Source organism: Acipenser ruthenus, chromosome 5 (genome assembly GCF_902713425.1).
Source record: "Acipenser ruthenus chromosome 5, fAciRut3.2 maternal haplotype, whole genome shotgun sequence".
NCBI classification, from domain to species: domain Eukaryota; kingdom Metazoa; phylum Chordata; class Actinopteri; order Acipenseriformes; family Acipenseridae; genus Acipenser; species Acipenser ruthenus.
This window is the reverse complement of record NC_081193.1, coordinates 65,576,715-65,591,388: the sequence shown is the minus strand read 5'-3', so window position 1 is coordinate 65,591,388 and position 14,674 is coordinate 65,576,715. Positions and strand designations below refer to the sequence as shown.

Below are 14,674 nucleotides of genomic sequence, written 5' to 3'. Positions count from 1 at the left end.
AGACCTACCTTACATCCTGTTAAAATGTGCCTTAACGGTTGCAGGTGATGAACACAAAGGACATGAGGGATCCTCGCCTACCCAGAGGATTAGGTTCTGTGGTGATGGGAGAACATTATATGTTGACCTGATGAGGAAACTGATCCTGCTCTGTTCCACTGTCCATAGGTCTTGCCAGCCGATTTTGGGTTGTTCCACACTCTCCCATCTCATCCATTCTCCCTGCTTGGCCTGGGAAATGGCCTTTACGCACCTCATCCTCTCCTCCTGCTTTTGAACCAATTTGATTACCAGCTTCCTCCGTTAAGCTGGGGTTGCCTGGTGTACAGTAGATGTGTAATTTAACCACAACAGCATTTCCACCACACATAGCACAGATTCCGACAAGTACTGTAAAATAAATGCTACTAACATTGAAAAACTGAAAGAATATATATGCGCTGTAAATGACTACAGAAGGTTTTAGCTCAGGATTTGGATTCCAGCTTTCCTTCAGTAATCAGAAAGATATTGCATCACAGTCAGGCTTTGTCCCAAAAGCTTTGTTTCTAAATTCAAGGTGGTTTATTTTTATTACTATTATTAATTTTGTTTATTTAGGTGTATCCAAATTATTTTACTTCCAATTTCCTCCCCACGGTTCAGTGGGTGTCCTCTAATCCCACAACCAAACCACTCTGAGCTCACTGGGTGTCTGGCCAGCAGGGTTTGCAGTAGCACGATGAAGAGTAACAGTCCCTGCAAGATTTGTCTCCCTAACCCATGGGAGTACCAGAGCCAATGCAACGCCCTCTTCATAATCCCCAGTGTAGATCGGCGACTCTGCACAGCCACGATGCGAACCTGCGCTGTATGACTCGCCCTGCACACCACACAGCTGTGCTTTCATCAGGTGAGCCACTCGGCAACCCCAAATTCAAGAAGGTTTTACCAGGTGAGCTGCTCGGGACCCTATAATTTATTATTCGTAAATATACAACTTTGGAGTCCCCAGGTTCTTAATAGAATGCAGGTAACGATTATTACTATTCAAGCTGTTTTTCAACTTCAAGCTACTGAATTAATTAAATAGAATCATATAACATACACCAAAGTCCTTCTTTATTTTTGTTGTACCATCAACATTTGAACTGCAAAAGAGGATCAGTGAAAAGGATATGAAAGCTACTGCAATAAAGGAAGAACATAGCTTTTAAAACCCCAGTTACAACTTGATGGGACAAATCTGCAAAGTTCAACATTTTGCCACCCAAACACTAGAAAGGCTAGAAATGCACAGACACACATACAGTATTGCTATCTTTTATAATGACAAATACTTTACGAGTCAAAGTACAGTATAAGGAAACAAAAGCAATTTGGCCTTTTGAAGGTTTTTAAATAGTTACGTAAGTTTTAACAACTGTGTTATCAAAGGGAACATGCCCTTTACAGCAGCATCAATCATGTTTCAAATATGTTGATACTTTGGCTAACAAACCCATGCAAACTCTTTTCTGATAATGCAAAAGTTAAGATTCATTCGATTAACATTTCACACACAGTACTGTAAGAGGAACAGCTCAGGCAAATTAATATATTTAGCCGTTATGAAACAGCATGCTATTGAATACACAGGTCTAAGCATCAGCTTTCAACCCCCCACCCCTATTGTCTGAAACGGACAAGTTGCAGTTCTGAATTTAACTGTATGAAAAGAGTACCTGTTGCGACAATGCAGATAAAAAAACAATGCAAAAAATAAATTTAACCAACTAATCTAACATTTTTCTCAACTTGGAAAGTAAATAAGTTACTGTATACTGTAGCAATGTCTATGGTGCATTAAAACCGAACAGGAACTAAGCAGTGCTATTAAAAATAACTCTGAACAACCATTCCATTGTAAGGAATAAACAGTTTGTTTTTCAATTCAATGGTCATGCGACCCTCTGTTCTAGCCCAACTAATAGAATGAATGATGTTGCACACACTGTACTTGCTGTACTTGTTGATTTGAAATACGAAACCGCTTTATTTATCATATATTATAAAAACATTAATGAACTTAAAAAATCCTTTTTTTGGGCTATTTTTATAAATATACAGTGTGGAATCGGTTATAACACGGTAAGGTCATGGCTCCCATTTCCCCCATAATGCAATCTGACTCGCAAACATTGGGTGAAGGTTCCAGATACTTTAAGTGATCCTGGTGATGTTATTGATGTTATCGTGAATTATGCTACGATAAATTGCAATAGAAACTCAAAAAAAAAAAAAAGAAAACCAACACACTGTGGTTTTGTTTTATTGTTGTTTTTACATTGCCATATTTAAACACACTTAAATTGAAACTGGGACATAGAGTATTTATAAAGCTCCTGTGCTTGCACTGTATTTTTTTTTCTAAAAGTAAAATCAAACTGTCCGTTAATGTTACAAAAGAAGCACGGAACAATACAAGTGTGTATAAACGACCTTGGATTCTGTGTTATTTATTTACAGTTTAAAACATTTATTATAAAAAATACACAATTTAAATAAGAGTGGTGTAAACTTTAAACTGGTGGAATAGCAGTTTCTACTATACTGTATATATTGTAACGACCCGGGATTTATACTGTTGCAGGATTGGTCTACAGACCAGTGCTGCCAGTTTTTTTTGCAACGTCAGAAATCAGCCAAAAAGTAGCCAAGTTGTGTTTTTTTAAACCAGCCAATAACCTGTACTTACATTTAAGACTTAAATATATATTACAAAAGCATACATAAGTGCTACATATTTATTTAAAATAAACAAATAACACAGGTAAGTAATGTTATAAACGATTTAGTTATTTATATATGGGCTTTTTTTTTTCCCTCTCACAGTTTACAGTACAAGGACTGCTGTTTCTTATGTAATCAAATGCCAGGGTTCTCCCCAGGAATTCTGTACAGCCGGACGGCAGAACATTATAACCGGGAGAACTTTTAATGGAAAAATAAAACTTGCCTTACCTTAAATATATAATACGACAAAGAATTTGAACAATATGTTGTCTTTCAATGACTATATCTGGTTGCTCTGTTGCTCTTTTTGTTTTTCGCTGTTTTACATTTTTTTTTTTTTTTTTTTAACCATTTTCTTTTTTAACAGTACTGGTTACACACGTTTTGTCACCATCATAACTGTTTCATGAAACCGGTGTAATAATCCAGCACCTCTGCACTTAAGCATTCATATATCAGCTAATAAAGTGTTCAACTGATATCTCATACAGCCTATGCATGAATCCCCAATATCTCTCACCTGGGTACATATTTTTATGATATCACAACAAAAGGAATACGCCTTTTTTTTTGGTGCATATGTACAACTATTATGTACTATATATCACCTTACAGTACAATAATACGACAAAAAATGGACTGAATGATAATACCCAAAAATAATCTTAATATTTTTAATAAAGTAGCTGGCGCAAATATAGTATCAGGCGGTGGATTGTGCGGATCAGCAGCTTATTTTGCATTCATTGTCACTATTTTTGCTTTAAAAATAAATCAGCTATTTTTTTTAGCAGTCATTTTAACGTTTTAGCCTCTCAAAGTGCTTAACACACATAACCCGCCCCTTCAACCCTCTGATTGGTTAAATGTTGTGTCAAGACGTAACACAGCTGTTATGTGGTTCCAAGATTTTTTTTTTCAACCCAGCAACGTGCAAGTGATCTCGTCTGAAGCACAATCAATCCTTATTGTTAAAGGCACAGTAGCATCTGCAAGACGGGCGGATCGGGTTTTTTCAGCCGGGCGGCGACAGCCACTTCACCGGGCGGCCCGGGCCCGTCTGGCTGAAAAGGCCTGAGGAGAACCCTGAATGCAATCCACAATTTTTTTTATTTTTATTATTTTACTCAAATTAAAGTGTCCTGAACTGTCGGCCTATAAAACAATAACTAAAATATATTCTAATTCAATTTGGATTGACACAGTTCTTAATTTGTTACAAATTTTAAAAAAAGCTTTTTATTTCTACCTATTTTACAATTAAGTAAGAGCCCCAGTCAAATGCATACAAGTGTCAAGAGGCAGTCATTATTTAAGTGTTTACTGGATACACTCAATTTCATTTTTTTATTTTTTGTATTGGTGTTTTATCGTTTAAAACCAAAAAACAGTAGCCCTACTTATACCGTGTCTCCAAACAGCACTTACAGTGTGGCGGTTTGGTTGTGACTTAATGGTCACCAGGAACCACAAATGTTGTTTTCACTCGTCACACAGTAGTGTGGGAACTCGAATGAAAATATTTTTTCTTTTGATCAAAGCATGCTCGAAGTGAAGAAAATCTCCACCCCCCAAAAAAAAACAAATCAAATCTGTTAACAAAACATGCCAACTAAGAACAGTAAATACTGAAAATAATATGCAAACTGACTCCTATATAACACAACTGGGCTATTCAATATCAACTGTACTATAAGCAGCAGTGGAGTAGAGCATGTTGACAAGTTTAAAGGCTAGATCCTCATATGTAATGAGCAGGGATCCTAGTTTTCCACAATAAAAAAAAAAAAAAAAAATTCGACTAAAAGGGCTAAAAATGAGTTTTCCCTGCCACATTATAAGACACACAAACAGTACCACTGGGTAACAGTTAACACTGAAGTATTTATTGTTCTTGTTATACCTGGTGTGTCTCTATGTTGTATTTTAGTTTATAACTTTAATTATTCTTGAACTCTAACCTTGTATTACAGTGTAACGTGTGTACGTCGCTTTGGATAAATGTGTCTGCTAAATAAATAAATAAATAAATAAATAAATAAATAAATGGTTACACTTTCAAATTCTAAGCAAGTTACAAACTTACCAGCGCCATTAATCAATAAAACAAACTGATTTATTTATTTTTTTTTACTTCAAAATATTACAAATAGTTCTGTTATATATATATATATATACAGTGCCGTGAAAAAGTATTTGCCCCCTGTCTGGTTTTCTGCATTTTTGCACATTTTTCACATTGTATTTGGTAAGATTTTTTTGTGGGTTGTAGTAGTATATAGAGGGAATCTGAGAGAAAAAATGACACCAAAGTTTGGTGCTTCTTTCATTTGTTGGTGTGCAAGGTAATCAAACATGCAATCTTCAGGTGTGAAAGTTATTGCCCCCCCTAGTTAACTCAACCCAATTAAATGGATAATTAGGGTCAGCTGTTTGAGTACTTTGGTTAACAACCAGGACTGATTTGGCCCAGCCCTGCCCAATATAAATCCGACTAACTTTGGCCCTTACCATCAGAGTGAAGTTGTCAGCATACAGGTTCTAGAGGCACAACATGCCACGAACAAAAGAAATTCCTGAAGACCTCCGGAAAAAAGTTGTTGATGCCTATCAGTCTGGAAAGAGTTACAAAGCCATTTCTAAGGCTCTGGGGCTCCACCGAACCACAGTCAAAGCGATATTGTCCAAATGGAGAAAGTTTGGGACAGTAGTGAATCTTCCCAGGAATGGCCGTCCTGCCAAAATCTCTCCAAGAGCAAGGCGTAAAATCGTCCAGGAAGTCACAAAGAACCCTAGAACAACATCCAGGGATCTGCAGGCCTCTCTTACCTCGGCTAAGGTCAGCGGTCATGACTCCACCATCAGAAAGACACTGGGCAAAAATGGGATTCATGGCAGAGTAGCAAGGCGGAAACCATTGCTCAATAAGAAGAACATGAATGCTTGTCTCAAGTTTGCCAAAAAGCACCTGGATGATCCTCAAGAGTTCTGGAACAATGTTCTATGGACAGATGAGTCAAAAGTGGAACTTTTTGGCCGACATTGGGCCCTGTTATGTCTGGCGAAAACCAAACACTGCATTCCACAATAAGATGGAGGTGGTGGTAGTGTCATGGTTTGGGGATGCTTTGCTGCATCAGGACCTGGACGCCTTGCCATCATTGAAGGAACCATGAATTCTGCTCTGTATCAGAGAATTCTACAGGAGAATGTCAGGCCATCCGTCCGTGAGCTGAAGCGCAGCTGGGTCATGCAGCAAGATAATGATCCGAAACACACAAGCAAGTCTACATCAGAATGGTTGAAGAAGAAGAAATTTAAAGTCTTGGAATGGCCTAGTCAAAGTATAGACCTAAACCCCATTGAGATGTTGTGGCAGGACCTGAAACGAGCAGTTCATGCTCGAAAACCCACAAATATCACTGAGTTGAAGCACTTCTGCATGGAGGAGTGTGCCAAAATTCCACCACGGCGCTGTGAGAGACTAATCAATAACTACAAGAAGCGTTTGGTTGCAGTTATTGCTGATAAAGGTGGCGTAACCAGTTATTGAGTCTAAGGGGGCAATTACTTTTTCACACGGCGGCATTGGGTGTTGCATAACTTTCTTTATATCAAATGTTTGTGTTATTTGTTCACTCAGGGTCCCTTTTATCTAATATTCGGTTTTGGTTGAAGATCTGATAACATTCAGTGTCAAAAATATGCAAAAATGCAGAAAATCAGATAGTGGGCAAATACTTTTTCACGGCACTGTATATATTCATGTTAGTTCAACTCCAAGTTAGTCTTCATCATCCGGACGACTATTTTTAAATTAGAGCTGCAGCATTCCAGCTACAATTGGTCTGACTGGAACAGCACCACCATTTTGCTGAAAATGTTTGCTGAAAAAAAATCTTGCTGGTTGATCCACTTTGTAGAGGAATGTCAGCTTTTACACACATTTTGACAAAATCTGAAACAGTTTCATGCTGTTCTTTGGCAGTTGTAAAACACTGAAATGGTCCAGTGGTTCATTTCAGTGTTTTCGATGGCCCTGCTGTTTCCTTGTATTAAATTTATGTTCAGCGCTTCCCATGTGTTCTACAATTGTCTGAAGTACGATCGAGTGTAATCTACAGCCTTGCTGCATGAAGTACAAAACAGCACATTACCATCGCTATGAAATTTGTGCTTGCCAAACTCGTTGACCCGATCTTTAGGGTTGATTTTTATTGTTTTCAGCATCTTTGAACAGCTCTGAATACTGAAATAAACTGAACTTGAATACCGGAAGCAGTTTTATTAGATAGGTATGTTTAAGTAAATTTAAAGCAAAGTTGCCTGTGTTACAGTTTATATTACGTGTATTTACTTGGTTATTATGAAAACAAACAAAAAAAGCCTTGCATGGTTTTTTGACCCTCCAAGTGTAAAACTAAAAAATCTCCAAAAACAAAGAAAATCAGTGTTTTTCCGTGTTATTCCACAGCAAATGGATTCCAAGATTCCTAGTAATGAGTTACTGTTAAGGCTGTAACCATTTTTACATATGAGCATTTCACAAAAGTCTACTGAACACACATAACAGCCATTAAACCGTATTTTACACACAGAGAGTTCCATATCAATCACAAACCATTCACATGAAAAGTCTTAACCCCAGCCAATCGAAGTGGTACAAAAAGACCTCCATATCTTGGTTAGCTCTAGCCATATGAAAAAATAAGCCAAAGTGGCTAATGGGTGACAATCGTTTAGCTACCATTGTGCTTAATTACCCACCTCACAGTGTTTCACAAAATCTGCCTATACTGTGGCCGCTAACCCTCCCCACATAGCGAGGCACAGGCTAGCCAGAGCAGCCCCAACAGCAACCTCAGAACCTGGTTGTTGTTTGGAGAGAGCTGGGTGCTGCAGCCACGGTGCGGGGGACTCTCTCTCGGGGGCTCTGGCAAGGCGACACTCTCTCACGTAGGCTCTGGTAGCGTGGGGCAGCCTCTCCCTGGCAGCAGTTGTGGGGCACAGCTCTCTGGCGGGGACTGCTGCTCTCTCAGGCAGCGACTGCGGCTGTCTCTCTCAGGCTGCCACTACACCTCAGCGCAGGCCTGGACTGGCGCAGACTCAGTGCCGTTGCTTGGCTGCTCATGGAGCTCGTTGTCCAGCTGGGTCTCGCTCATCTCGGCTGGAAGCTCCTCACTGCTGTCCGGCTGCTGCTGGTTCCCGTTTATGGCAGCGGCACACGCCACCTCCTCACTTCCGGTCTCCACCATGCACTCGTCAGTGCCTTGCTGCTGGCCCAGCTCCACTCTCTCCCACTCGAGTGCTTCTGTGACGGCCTCTCACAGGGACATATGGAGAGTTCCAGCGAGGCAGTCGCTTAATGCTTTAGTCATCATTCCCGACAAGAACTGTCGGGGGACAAGCTCATCGCGCTCTCCACAGCCGACCCCGGGATGAGCGGAGCACACCTTTTCCTTGCGGTCCCACAGGAATTCCTGGACAGTCTGCCCCAGCTTCCTGTATTCACCCGCAAACGCGAGCTCTGTCAGCATTTTCTGCCGCCATTGTTCCCTTGCCTTTTTCTTCAAATCTTCTGAGGTCTCCATATCCCGCTTGCTTCTGACACCAGTGTGGCGACGGCTTGCCATGGGTTCAGCGGGAAGAAAGAGACACTGCAATAGGTTTTCTTTGGTGCTTGAAAGGGCTGTTTATTTCTCCAGCTGCGGGCTAGGCTGGCGCTTAAAAGTGCCGTTGGTTTTTAAAAGGAAGGTAACAAATGGATAGACGCTGGATATCTCGACTCTCGCTCTCTAACGCTCGCCGACACTCACTCCGCACACAGGCTGCAGCTTATATAGAGCCAGCAGGCGGGAAAGAGCGGACCTGGTTGGAACCAGGCTGCAGCAGCTACACAGACAAACAGACAGAGAACACAGCAATACAGTTATTTACAACACAAATCCCGCCCCCCCCAGCAGTTCAATGCAGCAACAAAAAGTCCCATTCATAAGTCCTGTGGGACGCTATAATATCCTTTGAGTTTATTTTTTTAATTTGTACTTGTTTTTTGATTTTGCCGCTTCCAACTATTTATTATTTTTAACAGCGACACAGCAATAGCTGAGGTTGCATCTAATGCAAAATTCTCTTTTGACCAGTCAAACAAATTTTACTTTCAAACACAGTACTTCTCTCGCACGTCTCCTCACTCTTGCGTGATTTTCAGACTCACACATGTGGTGTGCTTGCGTGTTGGTGGACAGACAGAGAGCGGTTCTATTTTCAGCAGTTTTAATCTGTTATCACTAAAAACCGGGCAAGTGGCAATACTGCAGCAATGATCTTAATGTTAATATTGAAGTAGGCTACAATATTTTTTTCTTTGTTGAAATTAATGTTCAGCTTTCATATTTTGTTGTGTACTCATTTAATCAAACCAAGTAAGCTTATTTGTGAATAAAAACGACAACAGAGTCGCAGTCCTTGTTGTGCTGCCAGTGTCATTAAAGATACTCAGCTAAAATCATAGAATGTCAAAGCACGAACTTGGCAGTGGACTGTCTGTCTTTAGGGACGCAAGAACTGTGTTGAGAATTTTAAGAAAACGTATTTAAGAGCAAACTGTTGTATGAGATTTTTAACTTTCATAACTGAAGTGGTTCCGGGGCTGTGCCCCAGCACAAATTAAGCACTGCCTACATCTCTGATGGATCATGCACAGTGGGCTTATTACTGTACATCAATACAGCTCAATTTAACTGGCACAATTGCTTTTGAATTCCATCTACTACAAACAGACGTTACAGTACATACAATCCAAATAGGTTAATGTAGAGACTAATGAAGGTCTATTACAAAGCTATCAGTTACATAAACAAATCAATAGAGTTCCCTGTAGTTCCAGCATGCACAATGTGCAGACACAAACTGATCAGTTACACACACAATTGTGCATAGAATATAGCTTCCAAGAACCAACACATAACCAATGTCTTTGGTACAAATAAAAATAAAAAGTGGTGCAAATTGACTTAGTCGCAGCTCTAAATTCAGGACCAGAATCACTGAGCTTTAATGTACTTTACATTCTCCTTCACACTCTGTAGTTTCCTCACTCAAACTGCACAAGATGAAATCTCTTTTACAATTGAAAAAAACACTTTACACACAACGCATTAACTTATACAGTACCCTCACATTCTACATTTGAAGTTTATGCTCTTTTGTTAAATAAATAAATAAATAAATAAATAAAGCCAGGGATACATTGTACCATCTTATGTACATTTTTCTAACATGTAATTTCTTATCTATATACCGGTAATATCTTGTGTGTTCTGTATGATTACATTTTGCTGTTTTTGTTTTCATTATTTGCCATGCTTCTGAAATAATAAACTATTGTTGTTTACCTGAAAATGTCCTGTCCAACGATACCATAATTCCACAAAATACTTCAGATTTACACACTAGCCTGCATGCAGGTATTTTTACTAAAATATTTAACTTAAACTGGGGATGCAGACCGTGGTTATAAGAATACATTGTGAAAACTAGCATTTTAGCTGCTTCTATTTCATATCCGTTGCTGTGGGTAGCTTACTTCTCCATTGCTGGGTTGAGACTTCCTTAAATCTCCTTCTGACAATTATTGCTTGTGTAAGAAAAAAAAAGTTGTATAGCTACAATACACATTAGTAAAGATATTCATAACAGTAAAAAAAAAAAAAAAAAGCATAGGAAATCATTGATGAGCAACATGCATACCTTCCTCAACGACTGATGAAAGATGAAAGTTTTGCCTTATGAATTTTACAGGTTAAATAAAAAAAACTCAGAGTTTCAGAGTAGTCACATGGTGAACCAGTGAGCCACATACAGTAAAAGCATTTTGTGCATATATATATCATGTTAATACAATTGTAGTCTGAAACAAAAACACATTGGAAATGTGAAAAAATACTAAGTTATCAAAAGTGCCCAGCCATTTAAAGTAGAGAACAAAAAAACACATGCCAAGTTACAAGAAACCATTGGGGCGGATTCTCCATCGCTCTCTGATTCTCTAACTTACTCACTGTTATTGTGGTCTGTGCCTGGTTCAACTACAGGAACCCCACTAGTGTAAACTCCAAAGTCCTAACTCAAACCGAAAATGAACTACACATCTCTGTCTTGCATTAATTTTGCTTGCGAACGTGACAGAGTCACGTTGGCCAAATTAATCAAACAAGGGCAATAAAGCAGACTGAAGTTCAAGGTAATTTATCCTTTCCCAGCTATCATAAACTGCAATGACTGTCGTTCAATACTTCAAGTACTGTACTGTACATATTTTCTTTTCTCATTTGCATTTGTAATATAGTAGGTTACGTACTCTGATGCTTTAATGTACTGTAATACAGTGTTCCCTGCTGGCACCTAGAAATTACAAAGTCATTTAACAGTTAATTATTACGATTTTTTCATTAAGAGTTCAATGTAACTTACATTCAGGGTCTTTTTTTTTGGTGCCCGTATTTGGGGGTGTGACTTGGATTCAGGGGCGACTTAAATTCGAGTAAACACAGTAAATATATATGTGTATGTGTGTGTAATATATATATATATATATATATATATATATATATATATATATATATATTATACAGTACTGTGCAAAAGTTTTAGGCAGGTGTGAAAAAATGCTGTAAAGTAAGAATGCTTTCAAAAATAGACATGTTAATAGATTATATTTATCAATTAATTAAATGCAAAGTGAGTGAACAGAAGAAAAATCTAAATCAAATCCATATTTGGTGTGACCACCCTTTGCCTTCAAAACAGCATCAATTCTTCTAGGTACACCTGCACAAAGTCAGGGATTTTGTAGGCATATAGTCAGGTGTATGATTAAACAATTATACCAAACAGGTGCTAATGATCATCATTTCAATATGTAGGTTGAAACACAATCATTAACTGAAACAGAAACAGCTGTATAGGAGGAATAAAACTGGGTGAGGAACAGCCAAACTCAGCTAACAAGGTGAGGTTGCTGAAGGCAGTTTACTGTCAAAAGTCATACACCATGGCAAGACTGAGCACAGCAACAAGACACAAGGTAGTTATACTGCATCAGCAAGGTCTCTCCCAGGCAGAAATTTCAAGGCAGACAGGGGTTTCCAGATGTGCTGTCCAAGCTCTTTTGAAGAAGCACAAAGAAACGGGCAACGTTGAGGACCGTAGACGCAGTGGTCGTTCAAGGAAACTTACTGCAGCAGATGAAAGACACATCATGCTTAGTTCCCTTCGCAATCGGAAGATGTCCAGCAGTGCCATCAGCTCACAATTGGCAGAAAACAGTGGGACCCTGGTACACCCATCTACTGTCCGGAGAAGTCTGGTCAGAAGTGGCCTTCATGGAAGACTTGCGGCCAAAAAGCCATACCTCCGACGTGGAAACAAGGCCAAGCGACTCAACTATGCACGAAAACACAGGAACTGGGGTGCAGAAAAATGGCAGCAGGTGCTCTGGACTGATGAGTCAAAATGTGAAATATTTGGCTGTAGCAGAAGGCAGTTTGTTCGTCGAAGGGCTGGAGAGCGGTACACAAATGAGTGTCTGCAGGCAACAGTGAAGCATGGTGGAGGTTCCTTGCAAGTTTGGGGCTGCATTTCTGCAAATGGAGTTGGGGATTTGGTCAGAATTAATGGTCTCCTCAATGCTGAGAAGTACAGGCAGATACTTATCCATCATGCAGTACCATCGGGGAGGCATCTGATTGGCCCCAAATTTATTCTGCAGCATGACAACGACCCCAAACATACAGCGAAAGTCATTAAGAACTATCTTCAGCGTGAAGAAGAACAAGGAGTCCTGGAAGTGATGGTATGGCCCCCACAGAGCCCTGATCTCAACATCATCGAGTCTGTCTGGGATTACATGAAGAGAGAGAAGCAACTGAGGCTGCCTAAATCCACAGAAGAACTGTGGTTAGTTCTCCAAGATGTTTGGGCACACCTGCCTAAAACTTTTGCACAGTACTGTATGTATATATATATATATACATACATACATTATATATATATATATATATATATATATATATATATATATATATATATATATATATATATACACACACACATACATATACACATATACATATATATATATATATATATATATATATATACACACACACACACACACACACACACACACACATATACATACACATTATATATATATATATATATATATATATATATATATATATATATATATATTTTATACACACACACATATACACACATTATACACACACAAACTAATGTTTTCAGAAAACTGAATCAGAAAACTGATTTTCTTAAAACGTCACTTTTCTGTGTTTACATGATTAATGAAAGAAAATCTAATTAGAATTCAACTGTATACATGGATTGAAGTTTTCGGAAAACGCAGGATATTTTCGCATGCAAAGTACTGTAGTAGCCTAAGTACGATTTGAAGACTGGACATTTCTGCGACAGAACGGAGACCAATCCAATAACTCAAGTGCTTTATCGAACTTTCAGGTCTTAAATTCAATTGATTACTATCCTATACCTCTGTTCAGATTCCCCACAATGTGCAATCAGCCTTTCCAACAGCTCATCCTGTTCTATATTACCAGTTTCTTTTGCAGACATTATTTTAAATGATCATGGTAGTCAAGTAACAAAGGAGTTTTAATTACCCAAATGCCTCAGGTATAAATTATACGTTATATGACTTTTGATAAAAACAATGCATTTGTTGACCACATAGCGTTTTCCAAAAAATGACACCGCGACGACTACACCACAGCACGACTAGAAAAAGAAACAGAGCAACTTCCTGAGTTGTCAGGTGCTAACATTCCATTCATATTAAACATAGATACGCCACCTTGAGGCTTCCGCAAGGTGGCGTATCTATGTTACGAAATGCTTTAACAAAAATATGACCTAATCCTATTATTTTTGTGAGCGGTGTACCCAAGAAAGTGCTGAAAACTTAAACAATGTTTTTTCATATATTATTATTATTATTATTGCAGAACAGGGCCCATCCAGTCATTTTTCACAGATTCCGTTCTCCTTATTTTCTACCCATACACAACCATACTTTTGTGATAACAAAGCAATAAGCCAGCTAACAATATTACATTGCCACAACATTGCAGCAAGTATTCAAGCCATTTATACTCATTGTACCACACTTGCCTGAATTTTCTGGTTTTTATCCCACAGGCACCAGGCTGGAAAATCAATTACTGGCTGATACGGGCCTTCTTCAATATATTCGAAAGCTGCATCCGGTTCAAGGCAAGTTTCTCTTTTATCGACAACTGCACTAACCTTTGTAGTATGAGCGTTGGAAGTATCGTCACTCTCGTTGGTATTAACATTCTGAACTTCCAGAAAAGTCAGGTTCAGTTTCTGTTGATGTCTCTGGTGTTGGTGATTTAGCTTTTTTGTTGTAGAAAAACTCCAAACTTAGTTGTCTTTTGCCATTTTAGCCAATAACAGGGCTACATCAAATTCACTCAGTCAGTTTTTAACACAAACTTTTGAATGCTGCACACTCTCATGCACGTACTGAAAAAGTTCAAGTCAATCACGCGAGAACAAATATAACGGTGAAGGTCAAGGACACTCGGTTATGTTGCTAAGGTTTGAAAGTTTGAAATAAACTACTGCACACTCACCTATTCTTAACCCACTTACGAAAAAAAAACACATATATATATATATATATTATATATTTTTTTTTTGGCATAAATCTGGGGGGGCACGTGACCAGGCGTGCCTTTCAGACTCACTTTAGCTCAAACACAAGAACTGTGTTGAGAATTTTAAGAAAACGTATTTGAGAGCAAAAATGAGTATGAGATTTTTAACTTTCATAACTGAAGAGGTTCCAGGGCTG

General features: G+C 38.7%; 1 protein-coding gene across 8 annotated transcripts in view; it reads right to left on the bottom strand.

The window, feature by feature from the left end:
* LOC117402875 (lysosomal-trafficking regulator-like) overlaps positions 1–14,674 on the bottom strand; it is a 163,435-nt gene that overhangs the window by 135,300 nt on the left and 13,461 nt on the right. Inside the window, exon 1 of one of the 8 annotated variants that reach the window (XM_034004468.3) lies at positions 10,152–10,286. The exons of the other annotated variants lie outside the window; for them this stretch is intronic. The gene's annotated coding sequence lies outside the window, so the exon portion shown is untranslated. Of the gene's footprint in view, positions 1–10,151; positions 10,287–14,674 lie in introns of those variants that run through there. 8 annotated transcript variants of the gene reach the window in all.